At 42.3% G+C, this 12,507-nt stretch overlaps 1 long non-coding RNA gene across 1 annotated transcript; it reads left to right on the plus strand.

Annotated features, from left to right (window-relative positions):
* The first annotated feature begins 11,056 nt into the window (after positions 1–11,056).
* On the plus strand, positions 11,057–11,836 carry LOC149994766 (uncharacterized). The gene is made up of 3 exons (XR_016507815.1): positions 11,057–11,160; positions 11,279–11,384; positions 11,652–11,836. It is a non-coding gene; the product is annotated as an uncharacterized LOC149994766 (long non-coding RNA).
* The last annotated feature ends 671 nt before the right edge of the window (positions 11,837–12,507 follow it).

Here is a 12,507-nt window from a genome sequence, read left to right on the forward strand (position 1 = left end):
TAAATTGTGCCCCTTTTTCATCCTGTTCAATAATAACCAATTGTAGCTCGTTCAGACATATGTTTACACTGACCTTTGCCTGTGTTTGTAAGTGAGAAATGTATTCAGTTTAACTTGGATGCTCAGTAAGGCTTCCAACTTCACACATCCATGCTGGTCGGTCAGCCTCGCAGGAGGGCAGCTACACGAGCTTCGTGGTGTGACTACACTCCCTGAAAACCCCGTGGAGTGAACCCCCTTCCCGCACGTAGCTGTGACAGAAAAGGAGACAAAGGCAATATCCCCTTAAGTTCCTCCCCTACTGCCCCCATCCATCTTCCAGAACGGCGGAGCCGGGACAACTCTGGCAAACTCCATCCCTTCTTCAAGGCTGACAGAATTTGGTCCACGGCCCATATTTCACTTTTGAGGCAAGAATTATCTGTTTCACCAAGGAAGAGTAAAAGCAGCAATCTGCTTAATGAGTCCCACCTTTAAAGCCCTACAGCCACTCAACTTCCGCACACGAATACTATTGTTTTCCACCTCAATAATTATTAAATTGTAATGTAAAATGCAACTTCTGCTTAAGTATGCGTGATTATTAGACTACAAGTCAATTGTGGATAACACCCAGATATAAATGCAGCTAATAAGTCTTACTGTAACGATTAATCAATTTATGAATAATTATTTAAACTAATAGCTCAGGTAGGGTATCTTAAACAAGTTACAGAGTACATCGACCAATTCAAATACCAGCTGCAGGATCAATAGCAAACTGTAAGTAAACTCTGGGGAATAGGTATACTTGCAAAAAAAAAAAAAATCTGTGAACAAAAGGGTCTTGGATGAAGGAAATGTAAAACAATTTCAATTTTTAAGATAAATGTGGAGCACTTTAATATATGTCAAGGCTTAAAGGGAAAGTTAAAAAGTATTACTGCAAATTTTGCTCCTTTTCATCCTATTCAATAATATTAAGGGCAGCTCATACAACAAACACATATGTTTACACAAACCTTTGCATATGTTTGTAAGTAGATAATATATTAAAATTAATTTTTATTCCTTAAAATTTATACATTGGGTTAATTTCCTTGCAAGGTACCATATTTACCTATTTATCTATAAATTTCCTTTTAACAGAAAAAAGAAGTGCATCTAAAAGGTAAGATTAGCAGTTATCCTGAAAGGGCCCAAGTCCAAAATGAGACTCCGGGGGACATTCTGATAGAGCCAAAAGAGGTCCCCTGAACTATTAACCCCAAGGAAGTTTTTGTGAGCTAAGCTTTCTCCCTTTCCAGTTTTTAAAAAAATTAAGGATAATGAATGTGCATTTACTAAATAAACAAAAAGGGTCTTTATTTCCAAAGGTGTGATATTTTATCACAGCTTCAAGTGATGCTGCATTAAAAAAAAATTAGTATCTTGTGAGCTTGGCCACACATTATTGAGTAAGGAACAGCAGCTAAGTGAAACAGATGAAATATTGGTAAGCGATGCAGCCCACAGTATAAGTATGTGAAGGGGGTCAGAGGTTAATCCCTATCGATTTTCCAAGTCTGCGTACAGCACTGATCAGTGTCACTTACTTCCTTCGCTAAAGACCATTAAGAAACTACTGGAAAAAAAAATCTACCCAGATGTAGGCAGGAAGGAAAGCATTTTAAAAGTCTCCATGTCACAGCACAGTTTTGAAGAAGGAGGACATTCCTGAAAGCAGAGGCACCCTTTCTGGGAGCTGGTCTCTCTCACAGAAGGCAACATGCATAAAGACAGAGCAATTTTCACACGACTACAACACCACATCGAAATGGTGGAAGTAGCTTTCACGTTTGAGTGGATGAAAAAACAACAGGAAGAAAAATGACAAAGTCAAACACTGTCATGGAGAGGGGCATTTCCAACTTGGTTTTGCGAAATTTCGTTCTTGACACAACCCTGAAGGTAATGAAGAGTAAGCTTTAGGGGCCATCAAGTCCATGGGCTTCTTCTAAGAGCCTGCACTGAATGTTTTACTCCTTTTCCTAAAGTGGGTCTCCAACATACAGAAGCTTCGGTCCTCACATGCCTGGACGCCCACCTCCAACCTACTTCCAGGAACGTCTATGAACGACCGTTTCTTTTTCATTTCATTTCTTTCTTTCTTGTAACAGACTGTGCCATGTACCTCCTGCGCACCTGGCCCTATTGCTAGGCACAGCCAAATGGACGAGTAAGACAGGGCCCTTCTCTAGAGAAAGGAAACACGTGGTCTTTTTCAAACCATCAACTCTCATTCAACATGGTTCTGGCGAACACTCTTGGTGCTAGTAAGTGTCCTGCTACTGACCAGCTGTGGGACACTAGTAGCCATTTCATAGGGTGGTCAGGAGATTAGAAATCACATGTAAAGCACTTAGTGCAGAGCCCGGTAAGCATTTAAGAAATGTTGGTCAATTAAAAAGAAAGTGACATTGGGAAAAACAAGTGGCCTCCCTCAACCTCTGTTTCACTGATGGGGGTCATGGGATTGAGATGTAAGAAGATATGGAGCCATGTGATCTGCCATTCCACCCAAACAGATGAATCGTACCCACCTACTTCTCAGAGCAGGCATGACAATAACAAGTGTGTTCTAAGTTATTCGTTAGAAACAGATTTTCCTAAGCCCTCCAAAAGCATATGAAAGAAAAACATATTAGAAATGTAGATGTTGGGTAGCTCAGCATTAATGAGACACAGAGTTAAGAAATTGTTGGGCAAAGAAGGGTTCCCTTTCTGCACTGAAATTAGATATTTTATTTTAAAGCACTAGCACCAGCAAGATGAACAGAAAAGGTTTATAGATATGTATTCTTCCGGCACAGTTTTCACAAACCAGTCCTCCTATCACCTTCACAACTAACTCTCTCTCTCTCTCCCCCTCCCCCCCCGCCCCTCCCCGCCTCCTCATCTCCCCCCTGGCCCTGAGTAAGAGTGTAAGAGTTGCCATGCTTTTAAAAAGTTCTAGAACAGGGCCAGAATGCCAAGAAAAACCTCTATCCTTGCAATTTTTCACACTTCTATCTACTAGGCTCAGGGCAATTATGTGCTGATATCAGGATATACTTTAAGAATTTAATGCCTTTAAATTAAGGGGTAAAAGGTGGGGACAGCTCTCCCGCGCTGTAATGATAAACAAAAGCATATTCAGCCACGTTTCCTCCAAAAGTTCAGCCTCTGCCATGACTTTTTGTTTCCATCAATGGGTTTTTTTTTTTTCTTTTCTTTTCCTTGCAAAATAGCTTTCATTTTAGCATTTTCAGTTGAAAACTATCGAAAGGATGTTCATCCGTAGGCAGAAGATAAACAGAGCAAAACCCAAACCAACAGCGAAAGCCAAGACAGGCAAAGGTCACAGATTCTTTTTAAACTCCTCAAGGCTCCAGACTGTTTTAATTGTGTATCTTCATCAGTTAGAAAAGTCCAGGGCACAGACCTCAATATATGTCTGTTTATTTGTAAATTATAAACATGTATGACTCTCCTAGCCAATATATCAAAGCATGGTATAGGGTTAGAACGACATTCATCGTTAAAATTCGGGCATACAGTTTTACATCCCTTTGCTAATTTAGATGTTTACTTTTTGATGGGCTTCTAAGACCTGATCAAATTTTCATAGAACAGATGATAGGCTCATATTAGGAGGAGCTGAAGTGGCAATGTTGCTGTTTCCACTTCGCTTGCTTGTGTTTACATTGTAAGTATTCAAATGCTGTTCTCTTTTGCAGAAATCTTTTTAAGCTTTTTGTTCATCTTGTGAGAGATGTTTTAGTTTAAACCAGATACTCTAATGTCTCAATCCATTTAACTGAGCATATAGGAGAAACTACAATGCATTTTCTAATGTGGATGCAAGTCCACAAGAAACACAGGCTCCACCATGAACTCCCTGCTTGGGGAGACAGCCAGCCTTACTTCACAGAGCCTTGCATGTCATACGTGGCCCCCCAACCATCTGAGGACTTGAGAGGGCACCCATCTCCACGTCTGGGCACTATTTGTAAAGATCAATGTTTCTTAATTGAGAGTCAACATCATATAGAGGTTAAAAGTGAGGATCCTGGAGCCAGACCACCTGAGCAGGAATCGCAACTCTGCCACCTCCTTTACGCCTGTGTTCTCATCTGTAAAGCATGGATAATAGCACTAACTCAGTGCATATTTGAAAAGATATTTGAAAAGATGATGTGTATAAATATAGGAAGCACTTAAAACAGTAGCACCTGCCATCTGATATGCTGATATATTTAATAATAAGTGAAAGTTTAATGGATAAATACAAGTTGTAATGTTTCCTTTTAGAACCCCAACAGGTCATTCTTCACACTTTGGAGACTTCTGCTTCAGAGCGGCACTGTCCAACACAGTGCTCTGCTGTGGCAGAAACACTCTCCATCGGGGCTGCCCAACATGGTCGCCACTAACCACACACACGTGGCTACTAAATACTTTAATGTGGCTAGAGCAACGGAGAAACTTAATTTTTATTTACATTATCTTAAATTTAAATAGCCACCACTTTTAACAATGAATCTCCAGAAAGTTAACTATGTTTGCTACTCTGTAAGAGGGGACTCAATTTTGTAAGCCATCAATTTGCCTCAAAGAAGGTATAGCTGCTTAGATGAGATCAAATAAGCCTGTTTCTGGGCTCTGAGCCCCAGAGAATCATCACCTTTAGCTTCTCGGTTCTTCTGTCTCTAAGATGCTCAATTTCTCTGTTATTGGCTCCATTGTCCTCAGGAACGGCCAGGGATTGGGGTACTTACTATATGTCAGCATTATCAGAGACCTCTAATTTGTGCTGGCTGGGCTTTTCCTAGCTCAGCTGGGCTTTTACTTCTGGTTTGGGTCTTGCATCTTGGCTCAGGGAACTCTGAATCCTGCCTCTGACCACTGTCCAAGCTCCCCGGCCACATTCAAGCACCATTTTATTTGGTGCCCCTGCCCCTGTCCTCAACTTGCAGATAACTGCCCACACTCTACAAATCAACCTCTGTGTTGACTCTCCCTATGACAGTGGCCACGTGATTCTCTGAGGGCAACCAGACTGGTGCCAATCAGTTGTAGAGAATGGAATCATCTCGTCTCCAAGCTCACTATGTAAAATATCCTCTTGTATATATGGTCATGCCACAGAAGACTTCATTCTAAAACCATTATCTTCATAGTATTCAATATCATAGTATACTCATATACCTCCAATAATTTGTTTTATAAATTATAAAGTCCAAATAAACTATAGTCATAAGTAAAAAAGCTTTTAACATTATAATGAAAGCCTTTTCTAACCCAAGGCTGAGTTTGGTCTCTGCATCTACACATTAAAATTATTTGCATATGTCTTTGTCTTCTGCACTAGATAATGAGATTCCTGAAGGCACTAAGTGATCCAAATTCAAATTCTTACTCTCTGAAGTAGTGCCTAACACACAATATGTACTCAATACATATTGGATGGATGGATAAGTAGATGGATGGATGGATGGGTGGATGCAGCTAGGTAGTGTTAAACCGTATGTTAATCTAAATAGAGGAATAGGAAAATATTTAAATACTCTGCCCTTCTTCCCAAGTTTTTTTTTCTTTTTCTTTTTCTTTTACAAAGACTCTGAACTTATAAGAAACAAACAGAGCATTGCTAAATCCTGCTTCTATTTTAGGAAGGCAGGATACCCAAGTTCATGACTGCTACAGCCACGGAACTGTGCCCCATCAATCACAACGGGCTAGAGGCTGCTCCGGAAATGACAAAACCAAAGGGAAAAAAGAGGCGACAGCGGAAACATCAAAAGCAGATGAAATGCTGAAAATAAGTTAATGAAATTACATTACAGATTCAGCTTCCTCAGAAAGGACTTGTCCAAGGGAAGGGGGGGGGGCTCCCCACCAGAACCAGCTGTCTAGTTTGAACTGCTAGATGGCTGAGCACACACTGTATGCATATTCACAGGTACCACAGGAAATTAAGCACCTTTGGAACCAGCATTAAAACTCTCCTGCCAGTGAGTGAGGTGAACCAATACCTCAACAGCCCCCTTGTGGCCCGGAAGAATGAACGCAGCTTCCAAAGGTGTGAAGGTTCTCCTTGGGGTGGCCTGGGTCACGGGGAGTGGGCAGGGAGCCCTGTGAGGGGAGGGGCTGAACTACTTGTAAAGGCGTCAGATTTGGCCCTGTTTTGTGGAGGGAGGGCAATGCATCATCATGATCAACATTTTTTCTTTCCAGAGTCTGAAAAGGAACCCTAGTGTACATGCCTGTTCAAACGAATGTGTGCTTGAAGAAGAAACAGATCAAATGAGCTCAGTATTTCCATTTAAAAATATCATTTAAGGGAATTTTAAGCTGTCTGAGAAGATGGATACCCTGTTTGTTTTCTACATTCATGAGCTATAAAAAGAATGCAATAGGCCATAAATACAGTATTTTGTAACAGCCTTTACTAAAAATGCTACTACTTGTGTTTATCATTTATATCCTTGTATACAACCTCAAAATTGATTACACTTTAAACCGTACATAACTTGCTGTGTTTTTCATTTTGTGCTATACTACCAACATTTTTATAACTCAGTTAATATATTCCATATTTTGTGTTCTTATTGATTATGAATATTTCTTTAGGGAATTTTATTGCCTTTAAAATAACAAATGTTAGGTATTAAAAAAATAAAAAAAACCTATTGCAGCTTTTATATTTTTCTTTCCCCTGGTAATTCTAATACACACATTTTAACACAACCATAGCCAGAATATCTTCCTCTGTATCTTTTATACTTCCTCGCACTAAAATTAAAAATCTACTAACATAGTGTATAGCAAAAGAATCATATTTTCAAAGGAAACCCACTATTTAATGTGTTTGACTTGAATCCATAATCCTTTCCTTCTACAATTAAAATATTAAAGTGCCAAAAGATTATCTACACGTAACATGATGGTTTTACATCAAGTGTATATTATCTTTCCTAATTGCCATTTCAGATTATAGGCTAAAATATGATTTATATATATGATATGATTTCACTATTAATTATCAGATTGAAAAAATAAAATCTCACATTATAAATTCTCTCCTGGAAATTAGTTTTATTATTTTTTCCATAACCCTATCACACAAGCTGTAAGTGTACTACGGCATGAACACTGTAATTTTCCAGCTAGTTTTAAGCAAGCCCAGAGTTGAGGTTTAATTAGAATCAATGGCACTTTATCTGGGACAGGGCCTCTTCACAGCATGCAAATTACACAGTAACACTTAAAAAAAGAAATAGATTTAATTTTTAAAAAATGTAGAATCACAGGCTCTGGAAATTCAATTAAAGGATTTATGCAAAGGTTTGCTAGGTTTTTATATGCAGTTACTGCTTACATAATGAGCTTTTCATATTAAAAATCAATAGGTAATCTAGACTAGAAGATCATCCTCTTAAATACATTTTTGAAATCAATTTGAAAAATAGTCCATCAACTGCTGTGACTACTCTTGCTGCTTCGATTACACTAAAAGCAATATTTAGATTGTAAGACGTGCTATGGAATATCTATACTTGGATATTGCTTTCAAGGGCTCTTATACTTTTGAGTGCCTAAGATGATCACCTAGTAATTCAAGATTGTGTTAAATGTATAATTTACTTAATTACCAGCAAAAGCCTACAGACACAACTCCATCATATTTATAATGGTTAAATGAAAGAAGAAAAAAAGAAGAAGGAACTGAAGGAGGGAGAGAGGAAAGAAGGAAGGAAGGGAAAGAAAGAAGGAGAGAGAGAAAAAGAAGGAAAAGAGGGAGGAAGGGAAAGAAACAGAGAACAAAACAGAAAAGAACAGACCCGCCCCTCCTAAATTAGTCTTCGCTGTCTCTGTCGCCTATTGTGAGCGGCTGCTTAGCACTTGGAGATATGCATTTTACTTTAAAACTCATTTCGGTCTTCCACTAAGGAAGCAATTAGCTAGCTTATAACTTAAGCAGACTTTCCATCCTCCCCGAGACCGAGACCGGGGGACAGGTCTTCAAAACAAAAGCTGATGTTCCCGTTATGTCCAGTAAGTCCATCATGTATCTCACAGCCGAGATCGGCCTGGACTTGGTAACAATGAGAACTCCAGACAGGTTTCCATGACCCTTCCTGGGAAACTGGAAAATGATCATCATCCAGAGAAATACACTGGGAGGGGCAAAGGGAACCAAGAACCCAGGTCCAAGTCTGAACTCCTGCCATTTGCGCAGTAAATTAATAAGAGAACCATCCTTCAATACTTCTTTTTCTTACTCTCACTTAAAAGGGTTCTTATTTCTAAAAGGTGTAGCGAGCACTCTGTGTCCATCAAAATGAAAAGCGTGGCTCAAGTTATCTTCAACCAGAGAGAGCCCTGTAAAAACAGGCCTAAACTTTATGAAAGACTACTTTATGACAAAGCCCTTGCTCTCTTCTGTAAAACTCTGAGAAAAAAGATAAACAAAATATTTAAAACCCAAACGCAGCCATCTACCAAAAGCTCCTGTCTCAGGAATGGTTCTACCTTAGGAAGGAGCTGGTGCAGCCAAGCTGGGTAACCAGGAAGAGCCCAAAACTGCGCGAGGGTGTCCCTGTTCTCCATACACAGGGCAGAGAAGATGAAGACAAGGAGAGAGAATCACCAGCTTCTGCTGTTTGTGACATTGCTGGTGTTCACGTTACATTTCCTAAAGCACAATTCTGAGCATAGTGCAACATGAGCCAGCCTTCCAGGTTGTGCCCACCTCTGTGCCAAGGGAGGTTTTGGGGCCCACATAATTAACATTCGCTTTATCAGTCGTACCTCTGTATGCTCAGCAAGCACCTGCAGAACACCCGGCATGTGTTAGGCACTGCCAGCCGCTGTGATGACCACGAAGATGCATCCAATGGATCTCACGTGCCTGAACATGTTAAATATTTCTGCACACACATTTACTCTTTTACATGTCACATGTAAAAGAAAAACTAAAAAGGACCTGAAAAATAAGGAGTACCTTGAAAACATGGTGCGAAGTACAAGAAAACAGTCACAAAGGACCACAATTATATGACATGTCCAGGATAGGCAAGTTCATAGACAGAAAGTAGGTTAGTGGTTGCCTAAGGCTGAACAACGGAGTGGGGGTTTGAGGAGGTCATGATTATGGGGGTACAGGCTTCCTTTCGGGGGTACTGACAATGATCTAAAATTGAGTGTGGTGATGGCCGTACAACTCTGTGCATACACTACAAGCCATTGGGTTGTACACTAAATGAGTGAACTGCATGGCATGTGGCTCAATATCGCAATAAAGCTGTTATAGCAAATAAGGGGCATTTATGGACTGCAGTAGCTTGAAGGAAAAGCAAACAAGAAAATCTGAAAAGTAAGGAACCAGGTAGGGAAAAAGAATCTTTGTTTTCCACGAACCACACTAATCTGACAAAACATGTACGCTTTCTCCATCTCTGCAAAACCCCTTGTACGACGATCAGTTTATAGAATGCATCAGGGTAAGATGTACAAACATAACACAGTGGCTTCCTGTTGAAAGGTGCCGAAATCAAAATAAGCAGAACCTTCCAATCACATGAAATGAGAGCTTCAGCACAAAATGTCCCAGGTTAGTATGATCAAAATGTCAAATACAAAACCATTTGTAACAATGTGAGAGGTGTCAGTAATGGAAGTTTGAACAATGTTAACACTTAAAATTTCAGCAGAACCATTTCAATCCATAAATGTATAAAAGTCATTTTACAGTGTGCTTAACAGCGAAGACCAAGGGCTGTTATAAAAGTAGAGACGCCCTCAATGTCACTTCATTTTCTTTTATTCTTATTATCACATTTAAATCTCTCTGTAAAAGTGGTCTTGATAGGTAACTTTATTACACATTTCAAGACAATTCATTCTGAACAGAACTTCCTCCGAGGAATTAACAGATAAAGCAAGACCACATTCCCCTCAACATCCCTAAATTATACTGTAAGGAGAGAAGAGTGGAGCTGCAGGGTGTGTGCCCCAAGGACTTGCACCCCTATGCCACACAATGGCTCGATAATCTTAGAGGTGACTCTTTTTAGCCTGCAGAGAACCGCTGGTTGGTGACAGTGGTCCTTAGCTAACACTCTGCTGTTTGCCTTGGAAAGACCTGGGAGTAAAGGGTGGGGTAGACAGGGAAAGTCAGGGTTGGGACTTGTGGAAGAGAAAGAATTCCAAAAAGTAGCCATCACATCCACAGCATCAAGGACAGAACACATTCTGACCTTTCCTCAATTCATTCTTAGAGGAGAGGCAAAATCTCCCCTTAATCGCCTCTGCTCACAGGGAAGGACGTGTACTAAATTAGATGCTGGCAAACTTGTCTGTAAAAGGGCAGATGGTAAATACTTCCAGCCTTGCAGACCATACCTTATCTGCAGCAACTCTGCTTTCATAATGCTACAGCAGCCACAGACAACAGGTCAATGGGTGGGTGAAGCTGTCTTCCAATAAAACTTACTTAGAGATAAATGTAAATTTCATATAGTTTGTATGTATCACCGAATATTTTCTTTCCTCTTCCTTCCTTCTCTCTCTCTCCTCTCTCCCTCCCTCTCTCTCTCTCTCTCCCTCCCTCCCTCCCTCCCTCTCTTTCTTTCTTTCATTTAAAATGTAAAAAGAATTCTTAGCTCACCTGCTGCACCAAAACAAACAGTAGGTCAGATGTCACCCGAGAGTCGCACTAGCATCCCGGCAGCTGCGGTCTTCGGCGGGCAAGTTGGAGAGCGGTGAGGCTCTGCCCCTTCCCCTGCCAATGGCGACGCTCTCTGCTCCCTGCGTAATCCCGGAGTGGAAGGCACGCAAGCCTGCAGGAGCGAACCGCCAAATCTCGTGTGCGCGGCCTGCACCGCGGGAACTAGGTACAGCCTCTCGGCGGCGCTCCCAACGCTGCGTCCTGCGGGCACGCGCGCCGCGCCTCCACCTGCCCTGGTGACCTTTGGCTGTAATTCCCTGCCGCGCCTTCTTCGCCGGGGACCAGCGCCTTCGGGTTTTCAGGCGTTTTCTAGGCGCGCGCCAGCGGGCCGGGATCACGTGGGCCAAGGCTGCCTTGTGGTCCCCAACGGCAGCTGAAGCGGGAGGACGGAGCTGCGGCCAACGCTCGCCCTCCGAGTGCGCCCTAGGGTAGGTGCGGGGATAAAAATGGCGAAGTGGGGGTAGCCGGTGGAGAAGCGATGGGGCGCGCAGGTGGGGCGGTCGTTGGGACCTTCTGACGTGGACACCGGGTGGTTCTCCGCGCCAGTTTGAAGCGGCGGCCTCCGGCCGGCACCTACTAGGTGTGATCACTGACTCCGTCGGCCGCCGAGCCCCGCCGGGAGTCGGAGGCAATGGACGAACAGAGCGTGGAGGTGAGGGGGTGTGAGAAGGTTGGTGGTTGGTCTGCCCCTGCCACTCGGGGAGGGCTTTTTAGTCGGGTCGCCTGGCCCTGGTCCTCTCTCTACTCGGGCGCCCGACTGGCCGCCGCGGCTGTGGGGAGGGCCGGCGGGGTGCGAAGGACGTCGTGCTGGTTCCGCCGCGCTCTGGTGCCGGCGCTCGGACCGTTCCCGCGGCCGGGGTGCGTACCCGGCGTGTTCAGGCGGTCTCCGCACGGTGCGCACGCGGCGTCCTTCCCACAGCACAACTGCAAACTCATCAGGGGGACGTGCCCTTCCACCCGCGACCAGTTCTTGCGAGTTCCTGCGCGGATCCAGCTCTCCCTCCGAACGGGTAAACATTCCTCCCAGCGGTGCAGTTTTATACTTTTGCCTTTCCTGTGAGTGAGCGGGTGCTTGGCTGTAGTTTGCTAGAACAACTATTTATATCTGACACTTGTAAGCTGTGATTTTAAATGTATTTACGTAAAGGCTAGGAACATCTGTTTTTAAAGGATTGGTTATTGGAAATAACTGTATAATGTCTAATTTTGAACCTTTCAAATACTAAATAAGTTTTTGCTTCTTAGTAAGGGCAGCGATGTCACTGAGCACCCCACTTGAAACTAGTCTATCCAATGGTCTTACTGTCCACACCTCCCGGCCCCCCCAGCATCTGCACCTCAGAGGTCCTTTCTGGCCCAGCAGAGTCATGATTAGACTCCAGGGATTTTCTTCTTAATTCTTTGTGTGAAGATATTATAAAGGTTTGATAACTTTACCTTGGTTTTAGGAGAGTTACATTCTCCTAGAATGGAGGAAAAATAAATGTACCGCAATAATAAACTTAAAATATTTAAGAACTTACATTTAGTTATATCTGTTTTCTTGTCAGTTACTTCCTAAGTTGATTCACATGAGACTTCTTGCAAAGATAACAGTGTTCCTTCTATTTACGTGATCTTTCCTTCTTCCCTAAACATTGGCAGAGCTGCCACCAAAAATCGCAATAGGCTCAAGTAAGGAGCTACTTGGTTGCAGCATCAGGGCAGAAATTCGGATTTCTGGATTCTGAATTTGTTTCTTTCTTGACCAAAGTGCACTGCTATTAGGACATACA

This window comes from Furipterus horrens, unplaced genomic scaffold, assembly GCF_987537825.1.
Source record: "Furipterus horrens unplaced genomic scaffold, mFurHor1.1.pri manual_scaffold_13, whole genome shotgun sequence".
In the NCBI taxonomy this organism is placed as follows: domain Eukaryota; kingdom Metazoa; phylum Chordata; class Mammalia; order Chiroptera; family Furipteridae; genus Furipterus; species Furipterus horrens.